Below are 12,525 nucleotides of genomic sequence, written 5' to 3' on the forward strand. Positions count from 1 at the left end.
TAAAGGAGTAAATGCAATTATTGCATTAGGTAGATATTATTAAGGAAACTCTCTGATGTATTTTTGATAGTCTACAAGGTCTTTGGAACTTATGAATTCTTAAATTAGTTTTAGTTATTAGACAAGATGATGAAGTAAACATTCAGTAATATATGTATGGTTTTTGGAGAGCAGATTCCACATGAAAGCTGGGATTGGAAACACTGAAATAACTGTTTCATCGGCTAACTTTTGGGGATGTGCCTGAACATAAGTGTCACATAGATTTTTATATTCTGTAGTCGTGTCTTCTTTTATATATATCTATGTATATAAAAAATGTATATATATATAAATTTACAGTTCAGAGTCATTTTAGAATACTGTAGATACTAAATCTCTCCTCCTTTTTTTTTAATGGCTACCGTCTTCTGTAAAAATGTATACGTACAATTGAGCAAGATTATTGGGTGCCCAGAAACATTAATGAGATGTAAGATGCATGGAACTTTACAGGGTCTATGTGTCATCACTGTGGTTGTTTAAGCAGGTTTCAGTGCATTACATATTCACACTGCCTAACTCTTGGTAACAGGCTTATGAGCCTAATGTCATTTCAGTCTTTCTATAGGCAATGGAAAAATAGAATCACTTCCATGATGGAAGTGGGTGATTCAGTTTAGCTTTGTAATTCAGGCACCTAGTTTAGGGTGATGATAAGCTGTCTTTTTCCTCCCCACCAAATGCTACAAATCTGAAACATTCATCTAACATGTGGAAGAAAGAGTATCAAGCTTACAGAAGACACATAGAGAGACAGGAGCAGTTAGAGAACTAATAAAGGAGATATTTTCATTATCCATTCCACTTACTGTTGCTGTTCACAAATCATTGCCATTTTAAATTTTTAAACAACTGTGTTGCTGAGAAAATAGAGGTGCATATCAAGGTAAATTCTTGCCACTAATGGGTTTCACTCTGAACAAAGAGACAAGGGCATGTAAAAGCAGCAGCTGATTTTTCTATGCCAAATACAGGTCCCAACATCTCTAAAGGCTTGATCTAATTTTCATAACAGCAGCAGCTTTAACAAAAAAGAGAAAAAAAAAAAAAAAGGAAAGACTATGAGGAGACTCAGTAGCACAGGATTTTATGAACTGACAAAACTTTGAATATAGTGTAACTGAAAACATTTTTGTGAAGTGGTAAGCATTTCAGAAAATGGCTTTGCTCTCTGAATGGCAATAGACCAGTACTTTAAAATAACAGTTTTGTAGCTGAAGATACAGCATAGGATTAGATTTGCATCCTAGTATTCACTGGAATACCAGGAGGGGGATCAATGACCTAACCATATGCCACAGTTTTCAGTACTGTGATTTAAGTCCATTCTAAACTATATCAGCAGGAATACGGTATTACATTAGAAGTTCACCTGAAAGAACACGCAGTGTCTGGAAAGCCAGAAGGGTCTTCACAGTTATCACTGCCCCCAGCACCAGCGTTCTCCTCCCTAATTCCCCCAGGATTTTTACAGGTAAATGAAAACCCAAGGACATAACACTGCTCCAAAGTACAAAGTCAAGAAGCAGCTTTTATCCTGGCTGTTTTCCTTCCCCTTTACAATAGACAACGTTGTTCTTAGTGCCTGTTGGTGTTCAGTTCCTGCTTGGTGCTAGTTAAAGGAGGTCAACAATTACTTTGTGACAGTGAATACCTGTCATATACTCAGCCTAGACATTTCTTCTCTTCTCATGAAACCTGAACCAAAGGTTTCCTTGCAGAAGAGCAGTGCTGGAGGCTGGAAGAGTGCTGGCACATACCATGCTGTGGTGCCTTTTTTCTTATTTAGGCATCTGCTATTGGCCACTGTGGGAAGGAAGCTGGGCTTGATGGGCTTTTGATCTGACTCAACACAGCCATTTCTGTGTTCTTCTGTACCGTCAGAAAATGTGTTCAGTACAGTATGAGCAGATCTTTCATGAGCATCTTTCATGACACAAAAGAGAATCCAGAAATACAGAATAAAGTTCTGCAGCAAAAATATCAGTAATTTCTCCCTACTTTCTGCTTCTTCATGAACCTTATGCCTATTCAAAATGCAAAATATTTAACCATTCTGGAGCTCAACAATGCATGCAGCACACTGGCTCTTAGTGGCAATATTTGTTAATTGTATTTCTAGTATAGATTCATATTTAAAATGATGTGGAGTTATCTGCTCTGTGTTGCAAGGGCCCATTTGAGTAGTATTACTGAAAAGAGGAAAAAGTTAAACCTCTATAAACTGTACTGTAATGTTAATTGTAAATTTAATTAAAACAATAAATAGTATAGCATCTTGAAATGGCACTTGTTACTTCTTCTTTGTTTCAGAGTCACTGCAAATCTTCATGTATTTTCACTGCAGAGATATTAAAAGATATAACATTGATTTTTCCAACACAAAGATGTATTTTAAAGTATAGATTTTAATCACAGTAAGTCCATAGATTTGTGGCCTATCTGAATGCTAGAAATTTTTAATCATTAAAGCAACACACATTTCATAATACTTATCTCCTAAGAGAAAATCCTGTAGTTGCTGTGAGGCAAGTATTTTTCTCGATTTGTTGGGCTTTACAAATCCTACACAGAGTCCAATAGAAGCCTAGCAATGCCAAGTTGGCAGTGGCTGCAGTATTAGCTACAAGAAGGCTTAAGAAAGAGACTGTCAACATTTCCTCCTACAGACCCTAAATAGCTATGGGACATGAACAGAGCTTTGTATAAAAATGTGCTCTTGTCCAGCAAGTAAAGAAAATCAATTCTGAATTCATGCTATGGTGTATCATGACAGTGCCTTTACTCCTCTTCACTAGGTTTTTCCTCTGCAGAGTTGCAGAATATAGTCTTAGTCTGTCCTTTTCTAATGTTCATAATTTCAGTCAACTAAAGTGGTTTCAAGCAGAAAGACAACAATGAACTTTTTAAAGAATAATGTCTTTTCTCCTTTTCTCTCCTTCTCTCTCCTCTCATCTCTCAAAAATAAAGACAGATATACTAGAGCAATTCCTGAGAAAATGCAGGCGTTTGGGGACAGTGAAGTACTTCAGGCTTAGAGAGCACTGGATCATGATTCCACTTCAACATTTCATTTTAGGAATAACTCAAATTCAAAGTCTGTGACTTGAGCAAAACTGCTGCTGCTTTTGAACCTGTGGACATAAATGCATGTATCAGTGCTGCTTTTCCTTTTTCTCTTTAAGCAATCAGATCTCTTTGTGATGAATGCCTTTGTTTTCTTCCACCTGTCCAGTAGAGTGGCTGTTATATATCGCCATGGAACATCTTCTCATTTGAAACAGATTTCAAGGTATTCATCTTTGAAAATAAGCCAGTATAATGTCACTGTGCAAGACCACACATTCAGTCTTTTTCTATGACAACTCCCAGTCAAATATTTAAAATTATACACAGTGACAAAACTTATGTAGAAAGTGGGGTACTCCAGAGCCCACAGGCAATACTTGTCATAACAAGTGTGTTTTTCACTTCTTACCCACTGAGTGACACTTAACAGGTCATAAGGAAATTGGAGATTGTGCACAATGTGGTAAAATAGAGATTCACGATGCATTATTTAGTTCATTTCTTACATTCTATGAAATACAACAGCTACTTGAGAGAAAACAGATTTTTATGAGATGAAAACTGAAATGTTAGTCTGGTAATTACTGAACTATTATACAAATCATAGAGGACAAGTAAATTGGGGTAGGTTTTTTTCTGGCTCTGTGTAAGTACACATTTTTGAACAATATAGGACATTTTCTGCTGGGCTGTTTCAACTACTGGCTAAGCACAAATATTTAGTTTCTAGCAGAAGACATTTCATAACATTTTTCTTTTTCTTAGCACTACAGAGGGAGAGCTCTTAGAAGTTCTATCTCAATATGGAGATGCTTGGTTTAGGTGCTGGTATGTTCTCGCCAAATGATTTGTTAAGTTTTCTGTCAAAAACCTGAAGAAGTTTAGCTAGGAATCCACCATTTGGATTTGTATCAAATTAACTTTATGCATAGTTTATGTGCTTCTACTCATTAGAAGAAAGAATTTTTCCTTCCTTTGAAGACAGTTATTTTGAGAAATGTTAGTGATATATTGCAGCAGGAAGACTTTTCTGAAATCGAGCTTCTCTAATGAACTTCTGATGTGATATTTCGAAATTATGTTGTTCTTTAGACTTAAAATGGTAAATACAACTTCTGTCTTCTTCATGAGAAGGAAAAAGGCACCAGGGAATCTACTTTTGACCTTTAAAACTCTAAATGCTTACATTTTGTAAGACTTCTGAAGATAAATAGAAGAAAATAACAATTCTTTTTCTGCCTTCCAAAGAGTAATTTTTCCCAGCTCCTTCACAATTCAACTATTACATTGATAATTTCCAGCACATTTTTCTTCCATAGTCTGGAAGTCATTCATTCTTGGAGCTTTTTATTTTCTGTTCATTTCACATACTCATACTCGGTATTAATCGAGATTCCAATTTATATAATTTCACTTTTCTTTTTCATACTGCTTTGTAAACATTTCATTAATCTTTACTGCATTTAAGATTCATTTGCTGGTACTGGTATTTATTTTGGGGACTCTAGATAGGCTACTGAGACATTGGATGTCTGAGGCAGGGATACCATTCAAGAGTAAGATACCTTTCTTCAGGTGTCTACATGAGTAATTACAGCTCTGCCATGTGTTCAAAATTTCATATCATAAACGGAGACCAGCTAAATAAAATCAGTGTATTTGAAGAGCAACTCCTCTACCTCTGAAGTGGTCATGCTGAGTAGTAAAGTGAATCTCTGCCTCAGACCACTGCCTGTATTGACTCGGGGTAGTATTTTCATATAGGCATCTATTGCTATTTGAGGTGTGCTGGGTTATCCGAGACATCCTCGTGCCAGTGTGTGTGACAGCCTGCAGAGATTTGCACCATTCTGGGAGCAACAGGTGATGTCAAGGAGGGATACCTCTCATCTGGCAATAGATGCACATGCTTAGGCAGTTAAATCAGACTACTGTTTAGGGTTTCCTGACTAACAATGCAATGCTTGACCCACAGGTAATATTGCTACCTAATAATACCTGTTTAAAGCCATATGACACTTTTGTGGTAGAAGCTTCTGTCATTCTAGTTAAACAAGATTATTCCTCTCCGAGTGAAAGAGGTTTGTGACTTTAAAATGAGTTGTGAGTTCTTACAAGCAGCACATACTGCAGCATCTGTAAATGTTGGTTTCTTATGTTTGCATGGTTTTGTATTGCTGACTTCATGTTAAAACTGAGGGACTGACTTTACAGCCTGTCTGTGTTTTCTTTCAGTACAACTGCAGAGTTACTTGACTAGGTTAAGAACATTTTGTCCTTTGATTTTGCTTTCTGTTTCAAAAGGTAAGATGATGAATTACTAACGAAGCCAAATAAATAAAACAGATGGAAGCTTTTCTAATGGATACAGAAAAAAAAGTCTGATTTTATTACAGTCAGCACTCAGGCTATATTATTGGGGTTTATGTACAGATAAATAGGAACTCCTGTAAATGTTACTTCAAAAGAAATGTAGTTTTTACAATGTTATCAGCTAAAGTCACTTTTTTCTAGGATGTGCATCGTCTCGAATTGCTGGATTAGCAATTTGTCTATTGTATTGTCAGAAATTGCTCAAATATTACTTTATGAGCAGAGGTTGTTTGTTTCTGATGCATTTGCTTTCAGTTAATAAGGCCATATTATGTGTGGGTTTGTCCCTGCTTGATATTGTAAATGAAGAATGGCAGAGGAAAAAAGCCCTTTAGTTATATAATTTTAAACCAAAATAAAGCTGTGTGATGAATGACAATAAGATATCACACAGCTGCCAGTGTTACTAATTAATAGGCTTTACAGGTTTTGATATATTCAGCAGTACGACTTGTGTTTGTGGCTAAAAATGAATGCTAATGATCTGTGTAGTGTCACAATACAGATAGCACATTGTCAAAAACTGTTATAAATGTAAAGTCTCATTTGTGCAAAATCTGTAAGGACAAATAAATACAGCTGTAATTCTCAAATAAGTGATTATCCTCTCACTTATGTGTGCAGAAACCTAGTTCCAAATCAAAGTGTGGCTATTTTCATATGTTACTTTTCATATGAGTTTCTTGACTAGGTTTAGAAGATTTTGTACTTTGATTTTGTTTTCTGTTTCAAAAGAGGATGAATTACTAATGGGGCAAAGCAAATAAACCAGATGGAAACAGTTGGACGTTCAACTTCAGTGTTCTTTGAGAACCCTCGATACAATCTTATCTTGATTATCAAATTTAGGTCCAACTCTACTACTGAAATCAATATCTATTTCCTCGTTTGTTTTGCTGGTTATGAGTTTCACATTCCTTTCTTCTGTTAATGATAACTCCCTTGAAAATTAACCAATAACTTCTGTTTTCTACAGGACTATAGGCAAGACATAATTACATTTTTTTTTAAGTGAACTCAGATACCTTTTTAACTGTACATAATAATCGTACATAAAGTGTATCCATAAAACTATGTATGTACGTAGTACATTCTTTCCTTAGACATAATGAAGTTCAGTTCCTGGCATAATTAATCAGCTTTCTAATTTTCTGGAACCTAAGTGAGTCATGGGAGACAAGCATATGTTAACTCAAAGGTGCAATCATATATCTGACATTTAACCATTCACAAATAAAAACTCTACTTAACAGGAAAATATAAGGATTTAGGAGAAAGAGATTGAATAGGAAGCTGTTGAAATAGAAATAGAGAGGAAAAGAGATTCTAACTCAAGTTTAGACTTTCCTGGGAATTTATATCTCTCATAGGCAAAGAATAAATAAGAATCAAAGATTCAGAAATGTCAGCCATATTCAGCTGTCCTTCAAACAGTCAATATCCTAGCACATTTTAAATATATCCAATGGGAATTTTGACACCAAAATATTCTCAAGCTTTGAGATACTGATACATATCCGAGAATGATATTTATCATATGTCAGTACTTAAAAAAGAATAGTATTTTGCTGAAAGCAGTATTCTAAACTTCTCTAAGTCCAGGTTTGTCTATCTTTAAACTTCATAAAACCTTGGAGGAGAATGATCCAAAGACTAGTCACGATGAAAAGAGGAAGAGTTGACGAGATCTTACGTTTTGGCTATGTTGATTTGGGACAGTAAATGATATTTGAGAGACAGGGATGGATAAAGTCTGAAAGAATTGAAAGTCTGACTGAACACAGGAATTGTTTTAAGGAATGTAATGAATAACATGTAGGCGGCAATGAGGACAGGTCAGGATGGCAAACCTACAGGCATTCAGGAAAAAAAGCTGTATTGCAAAACCAGGAAAACTTGGACGAAGGAAATCAATTCAATGCAAGCTACAGGAACTTGTATAAGAAGCTGAAAGATAAGAGGAGGAAGAGAAGGAACTGTCTTAGGAAAGGATTAGGCTTTAGATAGGGTCACAAATGTAATTTCTACCTGTCAATGAATTTGATTCAGGTCCCTAAAAACTCATTTGTCTATGACAACCTATTACAGACATATTACTCTAAAAGCAATAAAGAGCGTTAAATAGAAAGTTTGATATCTGAGAGTTAGGCTGTCTGTCTTTTCCTTCCTCTTGCAGAATTCCCTTGGTTGATTCATACAGGCCTTTGACTAAATCTGTATTTGCTAGAATGAAACAAATTATTCTAAAAACCCCTTCCAAATCCTAAAAGAACAAGCAAACCACTTTCTGTTAAATCTTCAACACAATTAGCAGCAAATGCACCTTGAGTTAGGGGACTTGTAAGAGTTAAATAATAAGATGTTTAGATAGTGAAAAGAAGACAGCACTGAGAACTGGAGGTTAGTAGCAACTGTTGGCTGTATGAAAAAGAAAATAATTTCCTTTGGAAAGAAAGATTAAACAAGACTTGACTACCTTATAAGTATTATGAATATTTATCTTTTATGGAAAGAATACCAGTCACCTACTATGCTTGCTGCTAATACAAGTACTCCTACCAATACTTAGTTGGTACTTAGCTCTTGCACATGTGCTGTCTAAAATCTGAACTGTATAAATGAAAAGCTGCCTTTTCAAGTAGCATTTTGATGAAATACTCTCTCTTGAGGTAACATGATCACTTTTTCTTTGATAAGCAAGGATGAACCTTTCATTTCAAAGTCGTTCACCACTTGGTCATCAGTTTACAAATTCACATGTTCCTAGTCATGTCCGTACATATACAGTCAGAATATAGTGAAGTATTTTGCAACTTATGTCTTTTGAAAGTACATGTCCTGTTTTAAAAGATATGTCTTTGTATGCTTATGTCTTTACTGTAAAGTTAATTAATGTTCTTAAGGAGAATCAAGATAAATCAGGCTGTGATAGTCATACTGAACTTAATTAGTACTGGTTGGCTGTCCTTTTCTTCTTTTTTATTAAGATTGATTTGGACATGGGGCACGGAGGTTTTGGAAAACGCTTTTTTGTAAAACATTAAGGAAAGCACTTATGTACTCTTTGTTGGTGGAGGCAGTGACCATTTTTAAGTGAAATGAAACCAAATGTTTTAATTCCTCACAGCCTACCTCCTGTGACTCATGTCACTTCTTTTATTCTGTCTATTTATTCCAAAGCTATTGCATTTATAACCGAGTTTATAGAAGTCTCTAATGGTCTGCAGTGGACATGGTGCTATACTTTTGTTGACCCCAGTAGGTATTGTATTCAGTCAGAGAATCTAGTATTTTGTTCCTGAGGTGGTTGTGATTTCTCCTGCATTCTTTGTCCTCAGAGGTTCAGGAAGTGAAAAATATGAAGGGTTTTCTTGCTTATACACAAAGAAAGTCTTGAATGATGAGTTTCCTTCATACTACTAAATTATTTGGGATCTAGTGATCCAAGAGGAAACTCCCCTCCCATGGCATGGGGCTATACTGTAGCCAGTATCATAGAAGCACAGAAGCATAGAATAGTTTGGGTTGGAAGGGACCGTTAAAAGCCGTTACCAGTTTGTCAGTCTTGCTCATTGGGGCGGTCCTTTTTTAGTTGACATACCTGTCGAAGCCCTTCTTATTATTCTTTGCGTCCCTTGCCATGTTCAGCTCCAGCTGTGCCTTGGCCTTCCTGACCCTGTCCCTACACAACCAGGCAGCGTCCCTATACTCTTCCCAGGATACCTGTCCCTGCTTTCACTGCCTCTGCATGTCCTCCTCGCCCTTTAGTTTGACCAGCAGGTCTCGACTCAGCCATGCCAGTCTCTTGCCTTCCTTTCCTGATTTCTTATACCTGGCGATCAAGAGCTCTTGCTGTCTATGGAAAGTGTCCTTCGAGATCTGCCAGCTCTGTTCTGCTCCCTTGTCCCTGAGGGCAGGTTCCCAGGGGGTCCCATTGACTGAGTCCTTGAATAGCTGGAAGTTTGCTTTCCTAATGCAGTGTCCTGACTTTACTTTTCGCCTGACCTATATCCCTCAGGACTGCAAACTCCACCAGTGCATGATCACTGCAGCCCAGGCTGCCTCCAATCTTGACGTCACCGATTAGCTCACTTGCGTTGGTGACCATCAGGTCCAGTATCACATCCCCTTGGTAGGGCTGTCTATTACCTGGTGTAAGAAGTTATCCTCCATGTGCTCCGGGAGTCTCCTGGGTTGTCTACAGCTCGCCGTGCTGCTTTTACAGGAGATTTCGGGGTGGTTGAAGTCCCCCAGCAGGACGAGAGCCGGCGAGCATGATGCCTCCTGTCGCTGGGGTAAGAAGGCTTCGTCGGCAGGCTCCCCTCGCTCGGGTGGCCTGTAGTAGACACCAACCACAAGGTTCCCTTTGTTGCCTCAGTCTCTGGTTCTTACCCTTAAGCTTTCAACCTGCTCGTGGCTATTCTTCAGAGACAGCTCTTCACACTCTATCCATGTCTTGATGTAGAGGGCAACTTCAGTACTTCAAGAGCCTCTAGTATATCTAAAGACTAAAGTGTATCTAGAATAAGTGTATGGAAGACAAGCTTTTAACACAATATTCATCAGTAGGACTCTCTTCACAGTTTTTGAAAGTGAGAAACTGCATGTGGGAGAGAAGAAATCTCTGGAGAACTACCCTTGAGTGCAATGGGGCTTTTTTTTTTTTAATATTACTTCAAAAATTAGGTACAATTTACTAGCTGACGTTTGCATTTCTATTAGTGAAAGGACACCACGAGGGTCCCACGGTCATGAGTCAGTTCCAGCAGTTATGAAATCGGGCTCCCTTTGCTGTTAGGATGTAAAGGGAGGAGGAGTTGGGTGTAAGCTATTCTCTCTGCTCAGGTGGGGATAGAGCGTGAGTGTGTGTGCAGTGAGGGCACGACTAGCGATTGCATATCCCTAACTAAATAAATCATTCTTTTTAGAGGAATGGAGTGGAGGAAAATTATAATATAAACCTTTTTGTAGTCTTCTCCCTAAATATATGGTTGGCCAAATACAGGATTATTGCCACTGTCATGGATATTTTTCATCAGATTTTAAAGGTTCAGAAGATAGGCAAGCTATTGACTTTCCTTTCAGAATGTAATATGTGTTAAATTATATATAATTGCTTGGAGCATACAGCAGAAGTATTGCAAGGAAAAATTGAAGGCTTTGCTGGTTGCCCAAAAAGCCTTTGCTGCTTTTGATTGCAAAGGCGTCTTGATATCAGTCAGATTGCTATGTGATTAAAATATTTATGAAAGAAAATTCATTTTGTATATGGAAAAGCTTGCTTATACAAGAAAGGACTTAACTGAAATAATTTCATGGAGTCCTATAGTTACTGATCCTGAGAATTGTTGGCTTTCAATTACTTCAGTGGGAGGTAAATGCACCCGGGATTTTAAGAGCAGAACATTTGCCAAATATCATAAATACATAAAAGAGTTCCACTGTATCTGGAAGCAGTAGTTTTTATTGCCAATCACTTTACCAGCTGGACTATTTTAACAGAAAACATGTTCTTTCTTATTCTGATGCAGTGACTGGGAAATATCTCCCCTGAATTGAGCTATTTAGAAGTTAGTTGTCTGTTCTAAGTTAGCTGTGTAGACATCTGTTAAAGTCAAGGGGAGAGACTAGAATTTCCAAAAAGCAAATTTATTTCACTCATTTTAGATACCTCAGCTCTGTTTTCCTTGCCTTTTTAGTCCTCATTAAATGGCTGGAATACTTAGAAAAACAATTTAGACTAAAAGCTTAACAAAATAGTTAGAGTTAGATGAAGTGAACTAAGCTAAGTTAGCAGCCTGAAAATTAGTTAATTCTGAATGTGTCTGTCCAACTGTATCTTCCCAAGCTACACATGCATACTAATGTTTTTGTTAGCTTTTATGACAGCAACACAGGCTAACATTGGATATATAAAAAATGTATGTCCCTTCACTGGTAATCCAAATAGAACTGTAATTTTAGAAGATTAATCTAGCTGAAAAAAATAGCAGCATTAAAGGAAGTGTTAAAGTTTACTGTAAGTCTATTCTTCTGTATGGTAGCTGAAGTAAATGACTATTTTAATTTGAAACTTGATGTACAGTACACTAGAGTGATCTAAGAGGAGGTGAGAGTCATTTGACTGGGAGATTTCTTATAGGTTTACTGAAATCTGCACATGTGCTTTTCTGTCTATTATAGATTATATTTACTGTTGAGAATTCACTTCATTTATGCTGAAACATCCATTACTCTGCATTTTTATTAAGAAGACATTCTTTGAAAATTCCATAATTACCAGTATGTATTTGTAGTTATGTACTTGTAGTATTTTATGGCTCAGTGCATATGCATGATCTAACGCATATGAATAAAGTTTGGGGAAATTTTTATTTTTTTTTAGAAGCTTGTTTCCGTATCATATTGCAAAAGCAAGGATCAGAAGTTAGATAAAGGCAACAGAGAAACAGAATATTTTTGGTGTTTCACAGTATGGAGTCTTGTCATGAAATTCTAATAATGCTTGATTAACTTTTACTGGTAGCCATGTTATTTTTTTTCCTGCCTGGAATATAACAGATAGTTTTCACCTTCATTAAATACAATACTTTTAATTTTCAGATTTTTTTGGCATCCTAGCATTCATCCAGACACATTCCTTGCAATGCTTATCCAGTTTCATAGTAGTTGCTAAATGTCTTTTCTTCACCTATAGCCTACTATTGCTAGCAGAGCAGCAGGTGTATCGTCAAGGTGGCACTTTCTGAGGGTCTGAGGATGCACAGAACATTGTCTGCTTGGATCCAGACCCATCTGTTGGCCTCAGAGCTGAAGACACAGTAGAATACTTCTGTTGTGTTTGAGATTGTATTTAATCATTTACTTGAACCAATAGAATTTTCTTTAGAGGTAGATTAAGGTCTAGCAGTTTATTGTTTTATATAGCATCCTATCCAGTTAAATGGACATCTAATAAGAATGGATTATTATTTTCCTTATATATGTTAATAAATAAAAGATGTAGGGGGGAAAAAAAAAAAGCATGAATGGCAGCCAGAA

The 12,525-nt window shown here is 36.7% G+C and overlaps 1 protein-coding gene across 1 annotated transcript in view; it reads left to right on the forward strand.

Annotated features, from left to right (window-relative positions):
- Window positions 1–12,525, forward strand: part of IL1RAPL1 (interleukin 1 receptor accessory protein-like 1) — a 640,049-nt gene that overhangs the window by 136,314 nt on the left and 491,210 nt on the right. The gene's annotated exons all lie outside the window — the stretch shown is intronic.

This window comes from Haliaeetus leucocephalus, unplaced genomic scaffold, assembly GCF_000737465.1.
Source record: "Haliaeetus leucocephalus isolate CR32 unplaced genomic scaffold, Haliaeetus_leucocephalus-4.0 Scaffold317, whole genome shotgun sequence".
Classification (NCBI taxonomy): domain Eukaryota; kingdom Metazoa; phylum Chordata; class Aves; order Accipitriformes; family Accipitridae; genus Haliaeetus; species Haliaeetus leucocephalus.